The 26050-nt window shown below is 38.6% G+C and overlaps 1 protein-coding gene across 1 annotated transcript in view; it reads right to left on the reverse strand.

Moving 5' to 3' along the window:
* Positions 1–26050, reverse strand: part of immp2l (inner mitochondrial membrane peptidase subunit 2) — a 1592803-nt gene that overhangs the window by 1159682 nt on the left and 407071 nt on the right. The gene's annotated exons all lie outside the window — the stretch shown is intronic.

Consider the following 26050-nt stretch of genomic DNA (forward strand, 5'->3'; position numbering starts at 1 on the left):
ATATTAAAATCTCAATAACTCCTTTACACCAATGAATCCTATATGACATCTATTAAACATGTCGCCATTAGTTATATATAGACATTATTTTAAACACAAAGTCTGAACATTTGTTTTCTTACTGAAACTGGTCATTAATATACAGCCATCATTTCCTTAGTTTAAGCTATATTTGATGGTTTTATATTTTTCATAAATCACATATTAGAGGCACTTACAGGCGTTAAAAAGAATATGCTTGGTGCAAGTTTACAAGACCAGATTAATTCTGTAGGACTTCTCTAAATTCATAAACGGCCTACTTACTTTACACAAAATAAAGCATAATGAAACTCACCTTTGCTTAATAATAGCACATATGCTGTTATTTTATAAGACGAGAAAGAACAGTAATTTAAATTGAAGGTGTGACAGAAAAATTGCTTGCAAGCTACTAAGAGTTAATAGTTGACAGAGCTGTTTTTCTATAACAGCAGATTATTCATACAGGCGTCTGTCAAAAGACAGGGTCCAGCAAGCTGGCCAAAGACAATTTCCAGTTTCTTAGGAACGCGTCTATTTGACACAAGAGAGCTGACCTTTCCTTCTTTAGGGTCTATCTGACAAGTGAAAAAAAAATAAGAACAGATGGCCCATTAGCATACTTATATAAAATGCTTACATAAACGATATTATGTTAATCTTTAAAGAAATAAGGGGAAGGAAGAAAAAGGTATAAAAACCAATGGACAAAAATCTAATTTTGCTCTTCTGCCTTGCAACGTAGAATCCACGTACTCATCTGTGACTGAATAAAAATCTAATTGATAGAACTTGTCCTGTCTTCCTCGGAGGGAGTTTTTTACTTCCACAAAGGTTTACCAAACAGCATTGAGTGAAAGTATGAAAAACTATAATAAATCCTTTGTCTTATCTACTCTGAATACTATTCAAAAGTATCAATGTTAGAGGCACTGATTTTATGATTTTCAAACTTTCAGGATTTATTGATATTTTGTGAATATCAAATCTGAAATCATACAGTATCACTAATTTATATCAGTTAATAAATATCTCCAACTCATATGTGAAACAGGCTTTAGAAAAAAACAATTCCCCTCAAAACAAAGGGTATTAAAATAATCTCTAAAAGGCTTAATGATAGCAAATGCATTAGAAAAAAATCATTCTGTGTTGATCATAAATGAAGAACAACAAAGTTGCAAGTTACTCAGTTGTTTGCAAGGTACTACTAATAATAATAATACATTTTATTTATACAAGGTGCCTTTCTGAGAACTCAAGGACACTGAACAAACAATAAATAAATAAATAAATAAATAAAAGACACATTATAAACAACTTAAAACATCAGAAAATATAAAAAATAAAATCAAACAAAGCCACTGTAATCATACTGTAAAGAAAAAGCCATTTTAAACAAATGTGTTTTAAGTTTACATTTGAAGGATGAAAATGATTTGGTATTTCTAAGATCAGTAGGTAGTGAGTTCCACAGCTTGGGAGCAGAATGGCTGAATGCTCTGCTCCCCATGGTGGTTAGACGGGCGAGAGGGACGGTCAGCTGGATGGAGGAAGAGGATGTAAGGTAACGGGAGGCAATGGCAACATGGAGAAGGTTGGACAGATATGGAGGGGTGAGGTTATGAATGGCCTTAAATGTTAAGAGCAGAATTTTAAAATCAATTCAAAACTTAATCGGGAGCCAATGAAGCTGCTGCAAGACTGGAGTAATATGGTGAATAGAGGTGGTTCGAGTAATGATGCATGCTGCAAAATTCTGGACTAGCTGAAGCTTTTGGAGAGATTTATTAGAGAGACCAAAGAGGAGTGAATTGCAGTAGTCCAGCCGAGAAGTAAAAAGACTGTGAACAAGAATGGCAGTGGTATGGGGAGTGAGGGAGGGGCGGATGCGATTAATATTACATAGGTGGAAGTAAGCAGACCGTAAGTAAACAGTACTGTATGTTGTTATTGTTGTTGTCATCATATTTCAGCAAACCATACAAAATTAGACTTCCTTAGGAACTACTGGTGCCAGCATAAGCTTGGGCATATCATGATAATGATAGTTCAGTTTTTTTCGTATATTAAGGAAAGAGTAATAGTTTGCATTTAAGGTCACACCAATACACATTCATGCATACTCTTTCAAACCCACTGAAATTATAATCTAGTCCAATCCAAATCATGCTCCTGGTGTGGGCTAAAGATGGTCTCAGTAGCACTGGGCCATTGTCAAGAAACAGTTGTTGACAAAGTGTTAGTCCATTTTATGGGTAATATATCCAGAAAAGCATAGTAAAAGTATTCTGTGGACATCAAATGCCTGCAAAAAATGTAATAACAATTAATTCAAATTTAATACGGTTCTATAAGCAATAACATTTAAGCAAAAGAAGGAAAAAGAGTTTAAAAAATAGAAAAAAATGCCATGGCTGAATACAGTAAGTGTACAGCCACAGTAAAGCTGCTTTATTAGGTCTCTGTCAGCTCAGCACATATTTCAGAAGAGTTCAGCTACAGTGAAATTGTAAGTGCACAGCCCTGTTTAGCATGTAATAATGTACCACAGTCTACTCTTTCTAGCTTTGCTTAAATAAGAGTTTCCATTTACCATGCAGAGGCATTCACATTACTTCATATATATTATGACATGCTGTATGTAGACAATGTCATCACAAGGTATCAGGACCACAGAAAAATAAACCAATATCTAACTATACTGTATTTTAACAGTGGTGCTGTTGTGATCAATATCCTCATGTAGAAAATCACATATAATATATTGCTTTGTTAATTCTTTTCTCTCTTCTCTCTCTGTCTTGTCCAGTAGGGAATGAAACAATAAATTTAAATCAAACTACTCCAGGATCACACAGATAATGTAGCAAACAATTGAATTCTCTATCCTACACAGTAAATTTTTAATTATAATTATGCTTAATTGTGAGATCCCTGCAAAAATCCGATTAAGCTTCTTCATGCAAATATTCACATGGGGAAAAGGTCCCAAAAGTAGAAAAAAATGCTCTCTTTTATTTCAGATTGCACTGCCAAAGACTAATTGATTTCTTGAAAATCTATATTAAATTGTATCCATTTAATTTCCAAGGCTCCACAATTACCTCTGGTGAGTACCTACAGAGTTAAGTCAATTTCATCCAGTGTAATTCACTGGTGTATTAACAAAGGCACTACACGAGTAGCAACGAGATGCAATCAGTATCACGTCAGACAATGGATATGATTTTAACGAAGTTTGATAAAGGAATTTAATTTTGTGCTTGCTCAGTTTCTTTTGTTCCCCTACAAATTTACCTGCTGATCAACATAATAGTCAAAATAGATTTTACAAAGTAGACATAAGGAAGCTACTTAACCGTTCATCTAAAATATACAAAATCTTCAGTAGTTCAATTTCCTTTCAATTTGTTGAAAGGAGCCAGGGAAATGTTGTTCATTGAACTGAGAAGTCAAAAGTAAAAAAACTGAGGGAATGCAGCATAGTAGTCTGTTTGCCCTTAGACAAACAGCTAAGCATCGATTGTAGAAAATCCTTGCCAAGACCCCATTATCTAACATTCAATCATTTCATGCAGATTACTATTAATGAACAAAAAAAGAAACAACACATTACTCTTCTAGTAAACTAATACTTTAGCATCTGACTTGAGGAATCCTTGCAGCTGCCAGTTATCATCAGACACTATTGATATACCCTCTCCTGATTTACTGATTTTAACCAGATGCTTCAGTTCATAATTCAATTTCCCTTTAACAGTAAATTTTGGTAATGTATAGGTTTCAGGGGGTTGATCAGTCAGACATAGAGCAGGTACAGAAAAGACTCCTCAAGAACCAAAGAGAAAACCTTCACTTGCAGATAAATAATTCCTCTCCTCACCAAAGTAGGCAAACATGGGCTGAGAAGAAGAAGCAAGCTATGCATTTGCTCTGGATTCCCTGAAAGAATATTCTCCGATGGTAACAGAGTAAGTGACATGACAAGAAGAACTAAAAAGAGACAGTAAAACTCCTTTGGAGCTCCAGTTGAACTGAGCAATGGTTCACTATTTGGGAGTAAGAGGGATGAGGGAGAGCGCTGCTCCGGAACTGTGAGATGAGAGGATAGCAGGTTTTTGGCTGATTCATGTTCATTTTTCTTGTACTTTGCATATACAGTGGAACCTCGGTTCACGACCATAATTCGTTCCAAAACTCTGGTCGTAAACCGAGTTGGTCGTGAACCGAAGCAATTTCTCCCATAGGATTGTATGTAAATGCAATTAATCTGTTCCAGACCGTACGAACTGTATGTAAATATATATATTTTTTAGTTTTTAAGCACAAATATAGTTAATTACACCATAGAATGCACAGCGTAATGGTAAACTAAATGTAAAAACATTGAATAACACTGAGAAAACCTTTGAACAACAGAGAAAACTAACATTGCAATAGTTCGCGCTATAGTGCTAGGAACCGCTCCCTAAAAACACTTTTTTAATGAGTTTTAAGCACAGGGGAAAAAATGAACATTTGAAAAATCCGTAATTTAATAAACCACCAAGAAAAGTAACATTGCAACAATGCAGGCTACGAACCGATCACTGTAAACAGAACTGAAAACAAAAACAAGCCTTCTCTACCTTATGCGTCCCTCGCTCGCTCTCTCTCTCGCGCCTGTGTGTGTATGCGTGCGTCTCTCTTTTGCGAGCCTGGAGCGCCTGTGTGTGTGTGTCTCTCTAGCGCGCTCCTGTGTGTGTGCGCCTCTCTCTCCCGCACCCGTGTGTGTGTGCGTGCATCTCTCTTTTGCAAGCCTGGAGCGCCTGTGTGTGTGTCTCTCTAGAGCGCTCCTGTTTGTGTGCATGCGCCTCTCTCGCATGTCCTGTGTGTGTGCGCGGCTCTCTCTGTCTCGCACTGCCTGTGTGTGTGCGTGTGTGTGCGTGCGTGTGTGTGTGTGTGTGTGTGTCGCGCGCTCTCTCTCTTGCTCGCTGCACAGGAAATGCACAGGGAGAGACTGAACATGTACAAACCGAAAGGGAACCTGGCTTGTTCGTATACTGAGTGTGTGGTCGTGAACCGAGGCAAAAGTTTGGCGAACTTTTTGGTCGTAAACCAAGTTGTACGTGTACCGAGATGTTCGTGAACCGAGGTTCCACTGTACTCTAAAATAATCTCTGCCTTGAGAGATAGTTGTGAATATAATACATCATATATTAAAAACATCTTTGTTTTCTTGACATTATTTTGAGTTTGGAAATAGGGCAAGAGGTACTCTCCAGTGAAACTACCAAACTTACTACAGTGACAAAAGTCATACAATAGTTTTTTGTTTGTCTTACAGTAAAACACTCAAGTTTTTTCGGTGGCAAACAGATTACAGAAGTAGGGAACAATATGGGGTTTATCATGGGTCAGAGGGAGCAAGAATGAGAGCGAGAGTGATATCCACAAAGTCAAATGTTCAATGTGGAAATCATGAAAAACCAGAGAGTGGTATGTGCTGTCTGAACCCTGGAAATTAATTCTCCATCAGAGTGACAGAGATCCCCACTACCTTTAAACTGTCAGAAGCCTAAAAGTACATCAATTTAAAGTTAAATAACCCACCAGGATTATAAGAGTCTGCCAAACATTAGAGACTATTACAACAATCAAGCTCATTTGTTTAGCTAATAGCTAAGCTGTCTCAATATTTCACCCAGATACTTCTATAAGGTTGTCAAGGTTTTCGGTACATCTACATGGTTCAGTAGTTTGTTTGATCTAAATTCTCACAACTCTCTGAATGTAGAGATCTTTCCTGGCTTCAGTATTAAATGTACTCTCCCTTAATTTTCATTTCAGCTTGACGTAATCGAAAAAAAAAAACATTTTTTTTAATCTCACATTCCATCTCAGAGGTCTAATAAGGGAACAAAAGTTAGGATGATGTTTAACTCATATGTCTAAGTAATAATATTTAGACTACATGATATGCTTCTATATTACAGAGCTACCAACCACTCCAAAGAAGAAAGGACTAATGAAAATTAGCACACATATAAATGACAACAATCATTCCTGAAGGTGGACTGCTTTCATATAAATAAGACAAAAAGACAGCAGAACATTTGAGAAGTGAGTAAAATTAACATTCATAAAAGCACTTAATGTTATTTGGTTCCAAGCTCTTCAAGTCTGTGTACTCCAGCCACAGTTAACAATTCTCAGATAAAGTCATATGAAAATAAGGAACAATAATACAACTCTTAAAGTAGCATTTTAGGGAGAAGCTGCAGAACATTAACATTTTAAAACAAATATTTCTATATTAAATGATTATGTGGGGCGGTACGGTGGCGCAGTGGGTATCGCTGCTGCCTCGCAGTTGGGGGACCTGGGTTCGCTTCCCGGGTCCTCCCTGCGTGGAGTTTGCATGTTCTCCCCATGTCTGTGTGGGTTTCCTCCGGGTGCTCCAGTTTCCTCCCACAGTCCAAAGACATGCAGGTTAGGTGGATTGGTGATTCTAAATTGGCCCTAGTGTGTGCTTGGTGTGTGGGTGTGTTTGTGTGTGTCCTGCGGTGGGTTGGCACCCTGCCCGGGATTGGTTCCTGCCTTGTGCCCTGTGTTGGCTTGGACTGGCTCCAGCAGACCCCCGTGACCCTGTGTTCGGATTCAGCGGGTTGGGAAATGGATGGATGGATGATTATGTTAAAAAGAGCAAATATTCTAAACATGAAAAATTATATAATACTAGCTATGTTTACCTGTGGAAGGTTATAAAATGAAAGCAAAAATATTTGATACAGTAAGAATGATATATGTAAAAAATAATTAAATGTTTAATTTAATTAAGTTTTAAATGAGTAACATGGATACTTAGCAAAATATCATTTACTGTAGTTAATAACAAATTTCTAAAAAGTGTAATTTAAATATTAAAAAAATAAATACAGGTAAAATTCCATTACAACGAATATCTTTACAATTAAATTTTCATTACAACAAAGTATTTTTATGGTCCCAACAGTTTCCCCATAAGACACGACTATATAGAAATCTTGTTACTACGAAGTACATTCAGCAGATACTTTCATTACAACGAAGTGCCCAAAAGACCTTGAAATGCTTGAATGAATCATCCACAGAGCAGTTAGTTCTGTGGCCGCAGCTCAGTTGTGCACAATGATCCCCAAAAAGAAACATTGTAAAAAAAAATTCTTTCTTCGAACTTTCCTCGTACTGTTTTGTTTTTTTTTTAACTGTTTTTGTTTTCAGTGGTTTTCAGTGATACCTTTTGCTTATTGCTCATCAACATTTGAAAAACATCCATTGGAATTTAACTCATTGTCACCCTCCTATAGAAATGGCAGACATGAAATAACGATAACAGCTCATATTAGAAAAAAAAAACTATACATTTTTGCAGCTCTCGATTGCGGCAAAAAGAAAAAAAGACATTGCCAGGTACTTCAGAATTTCGCCATTGACACTGTCAACTGTCTTGAAAGGCCGAGCAAAAAAAAGGAGATAAATCTTGGGTTGCAAATGTATGTGAACGGCTGCATTTGAAGATGTTGAAAAAGACATTTTTATGTGGTTAAGTGATGCTTGTTTAAGAAACATTCCTATTAATGCGACACTCATTCAAGAAAATGTGAGGTTTCTAAACTCTCTTGGGATCTCCCACAACTGGACAACACGTCGAAGCAGGTCCGGAAGTGCGATTACCACGTCTGTGGAAGACTGTTTATATGTTGCCGGGGCAACAGCAGGCTCACAGCTCTGCTGTGTCTCTCTGCCAAAGCAAACTCGATGGGTGATGCAAAGGAACATTGTAAATGCAGGGAACAGGATTACTTGGCCACTAACCTGGCCATGACCCTGCCTGACTGCTGTGTCTGTGTATAGGAGAGTGTCAGACCACGCTACAATAAATAACCGTGCTGTTCCTGATTCGCTTCTGTGGCGCCTCACTGCACCGCTGTGAGCCTGCAGTTCCCCTGCCCCGGCAACAGACAAACAATCTTCCACAGATGCAGCAATCACGCTTCGGGATGCACTTCAGCGTGACGTTCCCGTTGGGTGAGGGGGATCCCAGGGTGGGGAGATTGGGGGGATCCCAAAAGAGTTCAGAAACCTCACAATATGCCCACAACATGCTTCTGCATTTATATATTGTGCGCGTTGAATTCCTCCCACTCAATTGCACAGCAGTGCTTCAGCCATTGGATTTGGGCATCATTCGCACCCTGAAAGTGTATGCTATGGAAATGCTGAGAAACATTCTCGTCAGATAGGAGAAGATTAGAATTAACGCAAAAGAAGATATTGATATGATTGCAGACACCTGGACGCAAGTTAAAGAAAGCACTATAGCAACAAATACAGAATCTCATTACAACAAAATATTTTTTAGGTCCCTGGAAGTTCGTTGTAACAGAATTTTACCTGTAATTCTGTTTTTATTTATTTTCTTTGTCAAACAATATAATTATTGTAAATATAATTAAGTTTTAAATGATTAACATGGATATATTTAGTAAAATATAATTTACTTTTTTTTTTAAAAAAGTGTAATTTAAATAATAAAAAATAATTCAATTTTTTTTTATTTTTTTGTATCAAACAATATAATGAAATACAACTGTTATACCAGATTAATCTATGTACAACTATAACAGAAGTGACTCCAAAATGGACTGCTATCACATCTCCTACCCCATCCTATCCCCCCACTCCCTTTTCTATTTGAAACTCTATGCACTACGTATCTTGTAGCACTATTACTTTTCTCTCCAGCTATCATCACCTTCAGATCTTCTCTTCTCTTAACTGTTAATAGAGCCACACATAGCTAACCATGTGCAAACACTAGCTAAGGGAGATAAATGCCGAGTTTTTCTAACATCTATTCCTGAGCCTTGTCTTGGTATTGTTGTGTGAAAACCTTTCTTGGCCTAAGTGGTCCTGTAGTGCTCCTCCTGTGTTGCTCCTCAGTATCTTTATGTGCCTCAACCTCTATTGCCCTACATGTTCCTTCAACATTCCTCCTACACCTTTCCTCTGTATCCTCAGCCTCTCTTGTCCATGTGTACCCCCAGCCTTCCTTCTATGTCTTTCCTCAGTATCAATGTGTGTCTCAACCTTTCTTGATCATGTTCCTGTAAAATTTTGAAAGCATCATTTGTAATTCTGTAAATACTTCCCATTCTTAAGGGAGAAATGGGTTGCACCTCGTTAGTACTTAGCTCAGTAACTTATTGGCTTTCTTAATACTGAAATGTTCCATGTTATTTCTTTTTTTTAATATAAAAAAGGTCACAATCAGGAATTGAAATTGGTACCCCTACCACTGAGGCAACAAAGCCAAACTGGTCAATCACATTGTTTGAAGGGACCAGAAACATAAAAACAGACAGTAGTGTTTTATTATACAGTTAATAATATTCTGAAACTTGTTTAACCCAAATTAGAGCAAAGGTGGCTGAAGGCTATCAATGGAGCATTGATTAAAAATATGTGGTGCCATTCCGTCACAGTGCCCCTTTGCCCGCACATCCTCTGAAACTCAAATGAGGCTAATTTAAAATCATCAGTCTAGATATGTGGTTTCCATGTAGAGCTGAACAGACAGTTTTAGAGCTCCCATTTACCTTCATTCATAGCAGCTCAAAGCATACATAAAACCATTTTTTGCATTGCTATTTTGAACTTGATGTATTTTTGTATGTAAATAACAGGGAAAAAGTCAAAAAATAGTGGCCCAATGATGCTACCAGACTTGTTTGGAGCTTCAGAAGGCTCAACATGTAAAATCACAAATCTATATGTGTCACACACGTGTGCTTGTGAGCCAACTTTAGGGCTCATCAAATGGTAACTCCACCACAAGTTGAGGGTTGGCACTGTCACTTAATGTTTCTCCTCTTCTTCTGTCTGTAGATTAGACATTTGAAAACATATTGACGTCACTTCCAGGATTCTGGCTACTAGAGCCCTTCCACGTCATAACCGGCTTGACTGCCATCTTGAGGCAGTCTAGTATTGCACTTGTGTCTGGATAGACATTTTCACATCTGCTTGTTTACTCATGTCTATTGTTTTGTCATGAGTTATACAGGGATCACTTGTCAGTGCCCCAACCCTTTATGATGTTGTTTGTGTTTCTTTTACACCATCACAAATATTTTTGGTGATAAAGAAGGAATTATGGTGTAACTAAAAGGAAAATCATGTGGACTGAAGAGCTCTTCCTAATGCCACACAGACACTGATCAGGTGTGAATTCAAACTCTGGATGATGTATCCATGGAAGCAGCTCTGACCACAATGACACTGAGCCATCATGGACTATACCCTACCTAACGTCTATTTAAATTATTGCAATTATATTAAAAATTAAAACTCAGAAAAATTAAAATAACCTCAAAAGATCTAAAGAACTATTGTTAATGAAACTATGTGTACTCTTATGAGAAATGATCTGCTATATTCTTACAAACACGTTTTAATGAAAATAAATTTCTGCATCTATATAATTTACATTGAGGTTATCTTCTGTGCAAACTAATTATGATAGGTGGACTTGGTTGCTCATTAAATGTTTCCCTCATATGCTCATTAATAAATGGATGTCTCTTTTTTCTTGTTATTTTGTTTCCTTCGCCTCTAATAAAGTTAATTTGTATTTTACCTGAGACATGTTTACCTGCCTTCTTGACCAACAACCATGTCTTTGTGATTTCTCAAAGTCAATTAAAAAAGTTGGATAATGATAAAGAAAGCTTTGAATAAGAATCAAATATTTGTCATTACTATACACATATAATTAAACAAAAATAATTGTAAAAGAAAACCAAATATAACTACGCAAAGGAATGATTTACAATTAACATTTAACTTTATGTAAACTAAACAAAATAAGCTCATGACTCATTTTTTCATGTACTTAAGTAATACACAGTAGTAATTTAGAAGGTATCTTTCATGCTGCAGCTAAGAGTGCTGCAAAGCTAGGTTTTATTTACAAAAAAGAAAGAAGGTATAACATTCATCTTGTAACAATTTACGATGCATACTTATTGAATAGTAGATGTAGGCCACATATTCTAAAATAGATATAAAATCTATTAATCAAACTAAAGATCAATATTACCACATACTACCACAAGCAACTCAGGTTCAATGCAGCCAAAACAAAACAAAAGAACAAAAAGGAAAAGAAAAAAAAGTTTATTAGGCAGAAGACTAGAGTAATTTCAAAGCCAGTAAATATGAATTCCAACATGTAGTAAAGACAAATCAAGCTGAGCAGAGGAACTTATGAGAAAATAAAATAAGTGCCAATGGCAGTCAACATGAAGCAGAGGCCTTCATGTAGTGAAAAACTACAAGGTGAAGGATACTGCACACATTGTAACACTTTTTCACACAAAATTGTATTTGTACATTTGAATCACAAAATAACATAAAGCAGCAGACTACACTGAGACAATTGCCTTTAACTATTCAGTAATAAGATAGGAGGTGGATTCATTGTATACAGAAAAGTAAAAAGCATTTGGGCCTGCAAGACTGGCTCCATTTTTATAGCTATTTTTAATCTTTTATAAAAGCAAGAAAACATGGGTCCCATTCTGATGTTCCAAAGACATTCATTGCATATTGCCTCCATGTCCACAGCCCTTTTGCCTTGACATGTCGTAATGAAGGTATCTGACCAACTCCAACGTGGCTCCCAGTTTGACGAGCACATGGAGCACAACAGTTTGTTTACAGTGCTTATAATGCATTAATGGCTTACATGATCATAAAAAAGAAGACAAGTGAAACCCCAATATGCCAAAGAGTGAAGTAAAGAGAAAAAGAATCAATAGTCCACTATTTTGAGATGTTAAATTACAAATAATAATAATAATAATTTTAATTATAATTTTTTGCATTTATATAGCGCTTTTCTCACTACTCAAAGCGCTTAGCAATTGCAGGTTAAGGGCCTTGCTTAAGGGCCCAACAGAGCAGAGTCCCTTTTGGCATTTACGGGATTCGAACCGGCAACCTTCCGATTGCCAGTGCAGATCCCTAGCCTCAGAGCCACCACTCTGAGCCACACACGTTGGGGACAGAAGAGTAAAAGCATAAATGTTTTAACAGAAATGGCCATGTGTGGAAAATACTGAAAAAGTAACACAAAAGGAATAGGAAATATTTAATATAGTAAAAGAAGTCTTACAGTAGACCAGGATAAAGGGAAAAATGTTTGAATGGACATGATAAGAAGTGTTTGTGGTATCCAAGGTTAAGATGTTAAAGAAAGTGGAATCGGACTGGGGAAGAGAAGGAGAACAAGTACTGTGCAGATGTACAAAAAGAACGATGAACAGAAATGAAAGAAATAACATTTCTTGTCAATATCCATGTGTCTTGAAAGACAATGTAAAGCAGCAACAAAAAAAGAGGTAATTTGCTGAGATATCTCTTTGAGTGACTGACTAGCCCCACTGTAGTTTGGCAGTCTCTTGTGAAGCAACAACAAGTGAACAAGGTTGGTGCTTGAAATAACGTATCTTTCTTCTTCTTTCCTTTTCTGCTTTGCCCTCTGTATTCCACTACAGTAATCCTCCGCCTATCGCAGAAGTTATGTTCCAGACCTTCAGTGATATAGAAAGACCATGATCTTCTCAGAAAACAATTTGACATTCCGCGAGAGACATTTTAACGTCACACAAGACAAGGCAGTGAGACAGAAGGACAGCTGCTGTACAGGCTTTGAAATAATCGACGCGCAGAGCAACAAGCAGAACAGGCATCTTGGCAGAAGCAGCACAAAGCCAGTAGCTAATCTGTCCACTTCTCCTTAGCGCGCATGAAAATAACAATCTCTTTAAATTGTTTATCCGGTAAACCAAACCCGGGGGTGGGTGAGGGAAGCGAGCAGGGGGCAGAGCCCCCTAGTAATAATAATAATATTAATAAATCCGCGTTGTAGTGGGGGCGCGATAGCTGAACCGCAATATAGCGTGGGATTACTGTATTCACCGTGGCCTTTCATAATGTGAGGTTGTCTGCTATGCTATCCCAGTTGTTGAAGTAATGTTAGGCACTTTCGTGTCAGCTTGCAGATGTTTTTGAAGCAGAGGTAAGGTCACCCAGCTGAATGAGTGCCCTTGCCTTATTTGCTACGCAACACATCTTTGGGAATGCAGCCAGATTTCTTTTGGTGTGCATGGCCCAGCCTTCTGATGCATCTCTCAGTGAGTAAGGTGAACATGATTGGGAAGCAGGCAAGATCTTTGTGTTGCTCACCAGTCCTCCGAAGTAATGTGTAAGATGCACTTGAGGCAATATAGGTGGAACCTTTTGCCCTGGACTGTCCACGTTTTGCTGCCATATAGATGTGAGTTGAGCACACAGGCCTGGCATACCTCCATTTTGGTGTGTTAAGTTGGATGGATGTTGTTCCGCAGCCTCACCTGTAGACCCTCCTTAGCGGTACATTTTTTTCTCAAAAAAACATGTAAAAAGAATTTCATTTTTTGGCTTCAAAAATGACATTTTTATCTTTGTAATGATACAAATAATAAAAATAACAATATGAACAGCAAAATGCACATGTGCAAGTAATGTATCTCTTTCAGATTCCTAGAATCACTTTCAGTTTCACTGACCTTTTCAATTTCACTGCCTGAAGACAGATTCACTTCGCCATCACTGCTGATGAGAGGCGTTTATTACTAGACACCATTATGAGGCCATGAGAAGATGCGTCTACAACGTTGCCTGGGTAATGTTTGGGTCTGACGCTTATGCAAGACATTCCTATACCCTTGCCCAAGTAATGCATGGCACTAGCACTGTTGGCACTTTTACAGCCCAAGTAATCCTTGGGTCTTACATGACACATTGTCTATACCATTGCTTGAGTAACCCTTGGGACTAACGCTTTTAGCATTATTTATACAGCCCGAGTGACACTCAGGTCTAGCGTTTAGGAGGTTAATCTGTCCATGGCAGCTGTAGCCTTAGCAATCCTGCTGCTTACTTCTGCTTTAAGGGACACTGAAAAATGCTTGGAAAAGGGTGCAGATGGGAAAGACAAAAACTAGCTCAAGATCTGGTAAAGGAAATGTGATAGACAATGAAAGACAATAATGGAAAATCAATAATTTTGGAACAGTTTTCCCATTACATATCACTTTCCAGGTTGATAAGTAGTGCAGAACTGCTTGAGAACTGTGAAGATCAAGTTTGGCAACATATTGTTTGAATTAGAATAATTTTTGGGGACGTTTGGTTTAATTGTTAGTTTTATCATTATAGTAAAGGTATGTATATCACCATACTGCAGTTTTCTGGCTGTTTTTTTAATGGGAGATGTCCTTTTTCTTGTGATTTTTACATTGCTGACAATAACAATGCCTATCAGTATTATATGACCCATCGGAGTTAAAACGTCTGATGTCATCACACTGCAACTATAAAAGATGGTGGAAACCAAAGACCACAAACGTTTGAACTTTGACCCAACACCAAAGATAAAAGCAAGTAAAAGCACCTCTATAAACACAAAGTATTGAAGTAATCAATTAGGCTACAATTTATTTTGGTTCATAGACTTTAAATTTAGGAATCTGTTTTGGATTTAAGCATTTTTGGCTTTGTCCTAATCATGCTGCAATACTGGCTAGCTTTAAGACTGTGTGTTTGGTTGTTCCCTTTTGAAAGCATTTCATTTTAAATCACTAATCTCTTTTCTAACACGATCACAACAAGCAATATATTTTGCACAGAAAGCAATGACCCTTTAATACAGGTCTGTTGCTCAAAGGACTTTGACAGTTTCTGTATTCTCCCACAACAAAATGTTCTGTAAAGCCTTACACATCTAATCTGATCTAATCTAGTTGTCCTGAACATCCTTTGCTCATTCATTAGTAATAATTAAACAATTCTGACGATAAAAATGGAAACGTTTTTTCTTATACTGTGTTATTACTTTTCTAACTTTTACTATTTTTGCAATTGAATAACGGCTTTATTTTTCTGGAAAAAATAAGCAAACTTTACATGAGTACCGGTAATTTAAAAAATATAATTCTAAGACTGTGTATGAAATTTTGAACAATAATGAGAAGCAGTCCATATGTGAAAACAATACACCCAAAGTCTTGGAAAATGAGAGAATTTTTATACAAATTGAAATGATGTGTATTTAATGCAGAATGCGGGAAAATGGGACTGTATTTCTTTGTGAAAACAGAATTATAGTCATTATCTGCATTTTCTTTGTTGTCAGATCAGTTATCAATATTGAAACACCATCCAGATTTGGCTTCAGCCTTATGATGGATGCCTCTGATATTGGCTCCATTACACATGACCCTGAATTAGATTGAGTGACTTTAATGCAGATGGATAGATTTAAATAAAAAATAACTGGTACTAAAAAGGACTCCAAAAGCAAACTGTAAATAAAGCAATTTATTTTAATTTTACTTAAAACATCTTGTAATGTGAAGTGCTTTTCAAGTGCCTGAGTCGCCAGTCATTTACTGTAAATTTCAGACAAGAGCAGCACAAAATTGAAAATATCCATTTGCAGTGTCCTGGGTGAAGATACACCAATTTATTTGCAAACCAACATTATTATACAATGACTATATAACTGATGTACACAGGGTTAAGGGTGTGTAGTTTCATTCATTTCCTCTTTCAAAAGATCTTACAGATGAGTTATACTTTTTATACAAAAAAATGCATTGCCATAGTAAATGTTTTGCATACATTTGCACAATTTTTCATTTTAATGATTCATATTGATAAATGTCATACTTACAATTAAAAAAGTGGGAAGGCATAAGATATGCAAAAATCTGTGCATATGCACAAGTGATAAATTAGGTCCTGAATTGAACTGCTATGTTACATAAAAATGAAAGTCAGATCCTTTTTTTGAAAATCATCATAGCAATGTGTCCATTTTTCAGTCTGTTCATCCGGTAAATTAGTCACAAATTTTGTTTGCTGAGAATTACAATATAACAAAGCAGGAATGTTGTTCGTAGGAAGGAGTTAAACGTTGCAGATTCTTTCATGTCACTGACAGATACTCAATGTAATCAATGCATGTGAAAGACTAGAGCACAATCACAGACCAGACTTCATCTGAGAGAAACAGCCATAGTCTGTTTAGTAGAAACAAAAGCAAAGCTAAAAGAATTCCTTTATTTTCTTTAGTGGAAGTGTCATCACAATCTCTTCCTTGCTTTGAGGCTCTCCCTCCCAGAAAACCTTTTAAGAAAGAGTAAGAAGTGGATATTTAAGTTGTTAACGATGGCTTCTTGCTGCTGGATTCTAAGCTCTTCTGCACTCCACAGAACGACTCTGTGAGAGGCAGCCTTTGCTAAAACAGTATTTGAAGCACGAGAAATTAATAACAGCAGGCACGGACTATGTCAAGAAAAAATGTCAAAATGACAAATATTAGGCAGGTGTCTGATCATTGCGCTGGTTAAAGGAGAGCAATTAGCTTCCTGTTGTAATGGGGTGGGAATATTTTAGGGCACTGTCAAGGAAGCACATACAGAGATCAACCATTTTGTTTTACCTTTCACCCAGTATTATTCACTGCCTCCTAATACACCACCTCACACAGATTAAATCACATAATTGCATTAAAGAACTGCCTACAGGAGATGGCAGGAAAAAAGGAAGCATAATTTAAGATTACTCTTATTACAAGAATGCAAGGAAAATTGAATTGACTCCATTTACAGTGATGCTGGTGTCTTTCTGCCACACCAACACTCACAGCTCATGAGATTCATTAAGCTTTTTTTGTCACTTACACTTTAGTTTGTTTACACCTTTTATTTTAGGATTCGCTCACTTTTATTTTATGACTCATGCAATTCTAACTTAATCTTTTGAGGTGAGTGGGTTTTCTTTGCAGTTTGTCTTGTGTGGTCAGACATGAGTCTCGAGCAAGACCAGAGACAGCACGCTAAAAGTCTGTAGTGAATGGCAGCAAAATCCACCACTGAAACATTCTTCCCAGATGGTTTCTTCCTAAAAACCCACTTCCAATTTTCCTCCAGTCCACTCACTGTATACATTCGGGGTTGCAGCGTGTGTTAGAGGAGTACGTGAAATAATTATGTATAGACAACAAGAGAGCAAAATAAACTGAACAAAAGACTTGACACTAAGAGAAAACAGAAAGGTAAAATTGCTATTATCAATTCAGGAGATTAGCAGCCCAAAGTAACTGAAGCTTAATGATTAATTTGTACATTGTAATGTGTGTAGTGATAGGAGAGATAGACACATACACAGACATACACCAATTGCAGGTACTTGTCCCCATGCGATTGATAAGTGCTTCTGTTGGCTACAATATATTTTTGTCATCTTGACTATTGAGTCACTATATGGCACAACAACAGAAAACAGAGATTAGATAAACAATGTGGTCTATGTATGTATTACGTGTTAAATTGTTGTGGCTATATTCTGGCAAGGCATGTTTGGCAGTAAGGTCAATCTCCTTTAGTTATTTGTTAAGACATGCAGTCAGAAAGTGAATTCCGTGTAGTCTCATCCATATTTCTGCTGGAATTGTGCCACTGTCATTAGGCACATTTACTGATTTGGATGTTTCGAGTACCAAAATGTGCATCTCCTCTGTTATCAGCTCTCTTAATGGCAGTGTAACATACTGTTTGCTTTTATCCCATATTTTGCAGCTCATATTTTCACAAATGTAGCTGTGTTTATGTGTTTAATCAGGGTCTTTTTAGGAGACAATTTATCATAATCAGAAGCTTGCGCTCTGCCAGGTCAAGTTAATGACAGCACCATTGCTCTTTGCAGTTCAAAATCACTGCCCAAACTTTGAGTGCCGCTTCATGAATGTTTTAGTAATGTGACACTCAGTAAGCTGCAATCATCCATACCCTGTTTTAAGGAAAACTCACACATGGTTGTTTATGGACGTATACAGTATATTATACATTCTGGCTCTGTGAAGCTAACCAAGCTGGTGGCAAATAAGCTCATTGATGAACTATGTGTCACATGCACATATTGATGTCATTTATTTCAGTCTTACCCTTGTTTTGGCTACTACCAAGTTTAACTTTTCCTCTTTCTTTAGGACTTGCACAACACATGTCGTACTTTGATTTTCTGTTGTTATAGGAGTCATCCATTCTGAAATTTACAAGAACTGAATTGCTTATTATACAGTAATAGTTAGCCTCATGATATATATTGGTAATGTAATAGAAGCTTAAGGATACTTGCGGCACTATTCAATTTTGCTATAATCTTCAAGTCAGATCAGGTGTTTTGGAAGTAGTCTCATAATAAAGATACATTCTGTCAATTATGTACATTAAGTCTACAAAATAACACAGAAGCACTTTAAGTGTGCATGAGGGGAAGGATTTGGGAGTGGCACAACGATTTACCACTGTTCCTCTTTACCCACAAATCAGAGGGATACATCTCAAAAAATGCCCAGAAAGGCCTCTTCTGACTCCTGCTCTCCCACTCCTGCCATCATAAAAACCAACCAGAAACAGGAAGAGGCTACTCTTTAGTGGACCAGTAGTAACAAGTACAGAGTTCTGAGTGTAGATATAGAATTTAAAGACATGACCATTTTTAACTCAGCACTATTGCTTTAAACATTTGTGATCCTCTGTGTCTCTTTTTTCATTATCATGTATATCATTGCTTTCTTTTTGAAGTTGGTGCTGAACTATGCCATCCAGCTACTATCAGGATAGAATTATTAGGATTACTATTAGTACTAGTTGCTGAATTTTCATTGAGGTCTATGCAATCACCTTCACAAGCACGTGGAAAGTAATGGTTGGTCATCAATAGGTCTCCTTAAATATTCTGCAATTTGCAGTGGTAAACTGTCAGGTATAACCTCAATAACATGTCTCCATACTCCCAAACTGATTAAATCTCAACTACATACCACAAGACTAAACCTTCTGTGGTAAAAGCTAAATTACCAATGGCATTCTCCAGAGAGCATGTGACATCTCAAGGCATATGGCACTTGACATACCGTTTGTGCTCCTCATTTAGCCTGTTCCCTCTTCTAAAGTTACCTACAGTACTTTTTGTTGTATTAATTGTTTTGTTTTAATATGAAACTATTAACATAAAAAGATACATAGAGTTGGACTCTTCATGTGAAAAATTGTGCATTATGCCAATTACATTAGCAGTTATCAATAAACATCAGACAGTCTTTCCTATACTGTTGTGCTCTGCAACCGCTATTGATCCTCATGAGAAGTTGAAAGTACTTGAAGTCTCATGCTGACCTGGAAGAAGCTAAATTTCTAACTGTGATGGAGCAATTCTCTGAGTTCAATTAGCTTATTTTTTTATTCTGAAGGATGCTATCACATTGCTTGACTCTACCCTCATTTTTCTTGTTCATCCTTGGTATGGGTATTTTATCACTAGTAGTACCTCCTCATCTTATTCTGTTGCTTGTTCCATCTGCTGCAGTTTATACCACAACACACATCTGAGTTCTTCAACAGATATCTGAAATACAGTATCAACCTCTTTTTCAAAGGCCAATGTACAACCTGTGTGTCAAAAGGAATCTACACAACAGTCTTTCCCAATAAGATCAATCAGAGGCAGGAGATGGAAAATTCCTACAGATTTTCACAGTTAGAGACTACAACACTTAATCTAACCTGTCGTACTTTTGTTTTTCTGTTGTTACAGAAGTCATCCATCCTTTTTTTTCTGAGACTTACAAGAACTGAATTGCTCATTATATAACAGTAGTTAGCCACATGATATATACTGATAAATGTAAGCCTTAAGCATGGTTGGCCCACACCAGTAGTTGACTCTCTTCTTCTGTTTAGAAATGCCTTTCAGCTAGGAGAGCCAGTGAAAATAGTAGACTGAGGGACACATCTTACTGTTCTTCTTGTCCACCAATAATCCCATAACTGACAGTTTCAGCACTCATGCATGTTGGCCACTCCATATTTTAAAACACTGGTGACAAAACTAACTTGTCTCTTCAACTTCTTATAACCTTATCTTCTCACAACCAAAAAACAACAAATGAGTGGTGTATTATTTGCTGTAGCATCAAAGAACAATGATACAAGTACTCATGCAAGTGATTGATCATTACTGCAATTCAATTCTAATTCTGTAAAATTCAGTGTCCCCTTCAAGTCCTGAATGACCAGGAACCTCTCTTGATCTTTGCTGAACATCTAATGCTATGACCCGCAAATGTGAATTTGATAGGTCTGAAGGGGCATTTTTGTACCCTTATTATTATTACTGCCATGTACGTTTTTTCTTAAGTTGAGGATACATTTTTAGCTTGCCTATGCACTGCAATACACATACCCAGGACTGGTAAATCTGTCATTTTCAATTATTTTTCTTAAGAAACCTTTTATAGCTTGTCTCTGACAATGTTACCATTTTCAGTCTGGGAATTTTCCTTTCCAAATTAGGTCTACCTATTTCAGATTCAATTTCTCAGAACCCAATAAAGAAACATTATGCTTGTTTTTACTTCTTCATCTATCTACCTACTTTTAGCACTTACACTCTTCACATAAGGCACCACACTGCAAAATGTCCCATCATTTGATATTCTGCATTCAGCTAGTGCATGTAGGTCATATTCATCCTGGCAGTGCTCTTAACTCACCAATAAACATTCTTTATATTCTTCTTCCTTTCACTGTATTGTGTCTTTTTGTTTCTGTCTGTTTTTTTTTGTAGCCCCAACCTTGTCTGAGCCTGGTGTCACACACATGCAACACATGGTCACCTTCCAGGCTAATCTGTAACACCATGCCAGGATGACAGGGGGTGCTGCCACTAACAGACTTGTCTCCTTCTTCCCTCACATTCTGGAGAAACTGTCCCTTCTGGTCCACAGAATATAAAGTCAGAGCAGCTACAGAGAATGGCGTTGCATTTTCATGTGGACCTGGCTTGTGATGACTGAAGCCCATTTGCCTTCCTGACCGTCCTAATAAGACAACTATTATTTCTTTAGAAATCTGCACAGTGAAGTGCATATTTTTAGTTATTTTCTGTTTTTCTTGCTGAATTAAGAGGGATCTGTTGCTCAATTGGCACCCCAACCATCCTTTTGTCCTGCAGGATTCTTTGGGACAGAATGTTGGACCCAAAGAACCTGCATCAGTAATTGGATGAACAAGTCAACCAACTGAATACACAAGTGGCCAACCAACAAACTGAATTGGCAGAGGTGGACACTCGATATGAAGCCACAGAAGGTCCCTTTTTTCCTAGGCATCAAGTGCCAGCACAATTGCTTGTCCCGATGAAGCCACAGGATGACACAACAGCCACGCACCAACACTGGGCACAATACAATTGGGCACATTTAATCACCCCATTTTTATAGGGCAAAGCACAGTGTGCATACTACAATTTGGAAGAGCAAGCTGCATCTAACTATAAAACCCTAAAGAGGGAAATATTGGTTCATTGGCTTAAGCCCAGTGAGAACACCACAGACCAAGTAGTGCAAACACTTGCCATGGACTTTTTACTCAATGCCCTGCCTGAAAATTTGGCTTGACCCTTGTGGAGACAGTCCTGGGCTGACCTAGAGGACCATCATCGAGCAACATCGCAGCACTTCCCAAACCAAGAAGAGAGATGGCCAACAACATGGATGAACAACTCGACCTTAGAAAGCTGACACAACACAAAAAGAGGTGGAACCAGCTCCCCGGAGAAGGAACCACTCCCCCGGCATCATACACTCTTACCAGTGTGGTGAGGTGTGCCATATAGTCACCAATTACCCACACTAAGATGAGGCTATGGAGTGTGGATGGGCCCTCGGAGACGGGTATTGTAAAGCAACTAGCCCTCTCGTTGTTCCTTTCTCAGGTGCAGCTCATCTAAATGGACATAAGGTGCAAGCACTCTATGATACTGGCAGTAACATTACCATCATTACTTGCTGTTACATCTCATCACAAAATATGATGGAGCCTGGGCCATTCTTACCTGTATCCACCGTTTTCCAACAGTCTATCCCACCACAGTGTGTTGTCTATGTCTGCACAGTGAGCTACACACGCTGAGAATGATCTTTGCTCCTCATTTGCCTTACGCCGTGGTACTAGGAAGAGACTGGCCCCGAAGGAAAGGTAATCAGGACCAGCTGCAGCTGAAGAATCCCAGTGAGCCTGGCCCTAGATGGACCACAACCCCTGAAACCTGACACCCTACCATGAAAGCGAGTAGATAAGGGCCTGGTGACAAAATATGACGTGATAGATTATATGAATGCCAGCAAAGATATTTCTACATTGACAACCTCTAACCTCTCCACATCGCCTTGCCTCCCTGCAAATTCGCTTTTGCTGTCTGTCCACTTCATTTAAACTTGAGCAGTGGAATGACAATTTGCTGAGGTTTGCAAGGAATCTAATTGCCGAAGTAAACGGGCATCCTACCGGCATGTCCCCATTGCCTAAGCCCCTATTTGTCTTAAACAAAGATCTGTTGTATCAGGTGACGGAAGCACAGGGTGAAATAAGGTGTCAGCTCCTTGTCCCACATTTGTGTGTCACCATGAGAAATGCAACCTGGCTCACTCTCACATATTTGAGGCCCAACAGCAGACTGCTGCATGCCTTTATTGGCCAGGAATACAAGAGGAGGTGTGCTCCTTTTGCAGGTCTTGCCCAGATTGTCAAATGACTGAAACATCCAGGCAACACTGCATGCCTCTTGTCAGTCCACTCATCCCTTCGGCTCGAGAAACACAAATAAATCCTCGTCCTAGTGGATTACGCCACCCACTATGGGCAGCTACTACGAAGTTAACTGCATGGTGTCTTTGGATAAGTTGACATCCCCAAAGAGGTCCTCATGGACCAATGGACACCTTTCATGTCAAGGACATTCAAGGAGGTCGCCAAACTACTTTGCATCACCCCCATCAAAACCTCCGTCTACCACCTCCAAACGCAATGTTTAGTCGAGTGCTTTAACTATGCGCTCAAACAGATGCTAAGGAGGGTGGTGCAGGTAGACGGCTGGGATTGGGACCAGATCCTAGCCCTCCTCCTCTTCCCCTTCTGGAAGGTACCACAAGCTTCAACAGGGTTTCCCCATTCAAGCTCCTACACAGTCAGCAGCCCCATGGCCTGCTGGACCTGATTAAAGAGGGCTGGGAGGTGGAGACCCCTCCTTCCTCCTGTAATGTCCTTGAGTATGTTTCCGACCTCCTCAGCTGCTTTGAAAAGCTCCGACCACTGGTGCGGGAACATCTGGAAAGGGCTCATAGATCTCAGGCACAGGTATATAATTGCGGCTCGACTCTCTGTGAATTCCAAACTGGAGACAGGGTAATGCTTCTCTTCTCCACAACCTGTTCTAAACTCCTTGCTCACTGACAGGGTCCCTAATAGGTGAGAGAACGAAAGGACCCTGTTAAATAGAGTATTTGGTGTACCAACCAAATCGGTGACCCAATGTATATAACGTTAACCTCGTTAAACCTTGGCAAGATAGAGAGATCAGTGATGGAATGGCTACTTCCACCCTATCACTATTCACAGATGCTAAACAGTTAAACTTTGGAGACGATCTCCTTTCCAGGATGAGAAAAGAACTAGGGGACGCAATTACCTCTGTCACGGGAGTGGCAGACATCTACCTGGGGCACACTGAGCTGATCACTCATGACATTGGCATCCCGCCAGGGGTTGTAGTCTGGAAATCCCTTTGCAGGATCCCCGAAGGAAGAAGAAATGAGGTGGAGCCATAGCCCATGGTCCAGTAACATTTTATTGGTCCCCAAACCTGTCTGCTCGTGGTGATTCTGCAATGAATTTCATCGCCTAAACCAAGTCTCCCATTTCAATGGGTATCTTATGCCGAGGGTAGACAACCTCTTTGAACGTCTGCGGAGCGCTTGATATCTGTCTACCCTCAATATGACAAAGGGCTATTGATAGATTCCCTTCACAGACTTGGCAAAAAAGAAAAATGCGCTTAGCACCTGTAGTGGCCACTGGCAATACCGTGTCCTCCCATTTGGACTGCGCAGTGCCCCTGCAACCTTCAAGCAACTGGGGGATAGATTGCTATGGTTCCACAATGTTAATAGTACCACCTACCTTGATGACATAGTCATATATTCTGGCACCTGGGAGGAACACCTCCAACAGATTTCATCTGTCCTCCACTCCATCTGTAATGCTGGTCTCAGAATCAATCCCAAAAAGTGTTATTTCGGGTTGACTGAGGCTAAATACTTAGGCTACATGGTGTGTGGAGGGCAGGTGAAACCTCAGTGGTCCAAAGTGGCTGCCATTTTTGACTGGCCCAGACTTCAAACAAAAAGGCATGTGCAAGTATTCTTCGGTCTTGCTGGGTAACACTAAACGTTTGTACCCTATATCTCTGAGAGGGTGCACCCTTAGTCACTCTTACGGAGAAGCAATGTGGACTTCTTCTACTGAGGCTGTATTCTGTGAGTTAAAGTCAGCCTAGATGATGGCTCCTGTACTTGTTTCACCTAACATCTCTCGACCTTTGTTCTCCAGACTGATGCCTCAGACTCTGGACTGGAATTGATGGAGCCAATCACTTAGCTGGAAACTGATGGACCAGGAGATGATGCATGTGGTGTTGCAAAGGGAATCCCTCATCATCAAATGGGTAATTACATAGTTGTGGTATTAACTCCTGGGAAGTGAATTTACTTTGCTGACCAACCACGCCCCTCTAGAGTGGTTGTCCTCCCATAAAGACTCCAACGCCCGGGTCACCCACTGGTTTCTCACTTTACAAACGTATAAATTCATGGTTCTTCACTGAAAGGGCTCCATTCATGCCAACACTGATGCACTCTCCCAGGTCTATGACCTCTTGGTAAGGTCCACCCAGTCCTCTGAAGCCGAGTTGAAGGGGGGGGGGGGGGGGGTGTGTGACATGCATGCCTGCTACAGTGTCACCTTCCGGGGTCACCTAAAGTAAGTAATACCACCCCAGGATGAGAGGGGGCGTTGCTGCTAGCAGACTTGTCTCTTTCTTCCCTCATCGGCTGGAGAAACCACCCCTTGAGGGCACCGAGTGACCAAAGAAAATGGCGTCACATTTTGATGTGGACCTGGCTCATGTTGACTGAAGCCCATTTTCTTTCCTAACTGTCCAAATAAGATGACTATTATCTCTTTAGAAATCTGCACAGAGAAGTGCATATTTTTTGTTATTTTCTGTTTTTTTCTTGCTGAATTAAAAGGGTTTTGTTGCCCAGTTGGCACCTCATCCATCCTGGCATCCTGCAAACATCATTTCACTCCACAACACTGGATAATCCCAACCACTTCTAAAGACTTTATGGTGAGTTATTCCTTTTTGTCATTTCATGAATTCCTGTCATTTCTAATATTCTCACTACCATTTTCCTTGCAGTTTTACCTATTCTGAGACTAATTTATCTTTCAATCCCTTGACTACATCTACAGCAGGTATATTTTTCTTTGTTGAAGTTATTGTGTTACAACTGTTCATAAAGCCCCTTGATCAATGCTTTAAATGATTCCCCATCTAAATGACCTTTTTCGTAGAAACAAAATCACATCACATTCCTACTCAAAAAGAAGTGACTGTCAAATTTTTAAAGCAAAATGGATTTTTTTTTAACTTTTCCTGACATTAGTGAATTAACCTAAAGCAGCCATCTTCATGTGTTAGCAACAACATGAAACATTTGTCTCAACCTGGCCATTCACACAGCTTGCCAAAAATAAACTGGCTCTTCCTCTTCAAAATATTTCTATTTGTCACAAATGCTCACAAGAAATAAAGCTAATCTTATGTTATAAACTGTCTTCTTTACTTAATCGTAAACTAACTTAAAAATTAACCAGAGCATAACTAGAAAAATTCACACTAGGAAAGTATAGTGTGTAGGAAACGTATTCACCCTGTGTAAAGTTTTTATATTTTATTATTATAAAACATTGAATCATAGTGAATTTAA

This window comes from Erpetoichthys calabaricus, chromosome 1 (assembly GCF_900747795.2).
Source record: "Erpetoichthys calabaricus chromosome 1, fErpCal1.3, whole genome shotgun sequence".
Classification (NCBI taxonomy): Eukaryota; Metazoa; Chordata; class Cladistia; order Polypteriformes; family Polypteridae; genus Erpetoichthys; species Erpetoichthys calabaricus.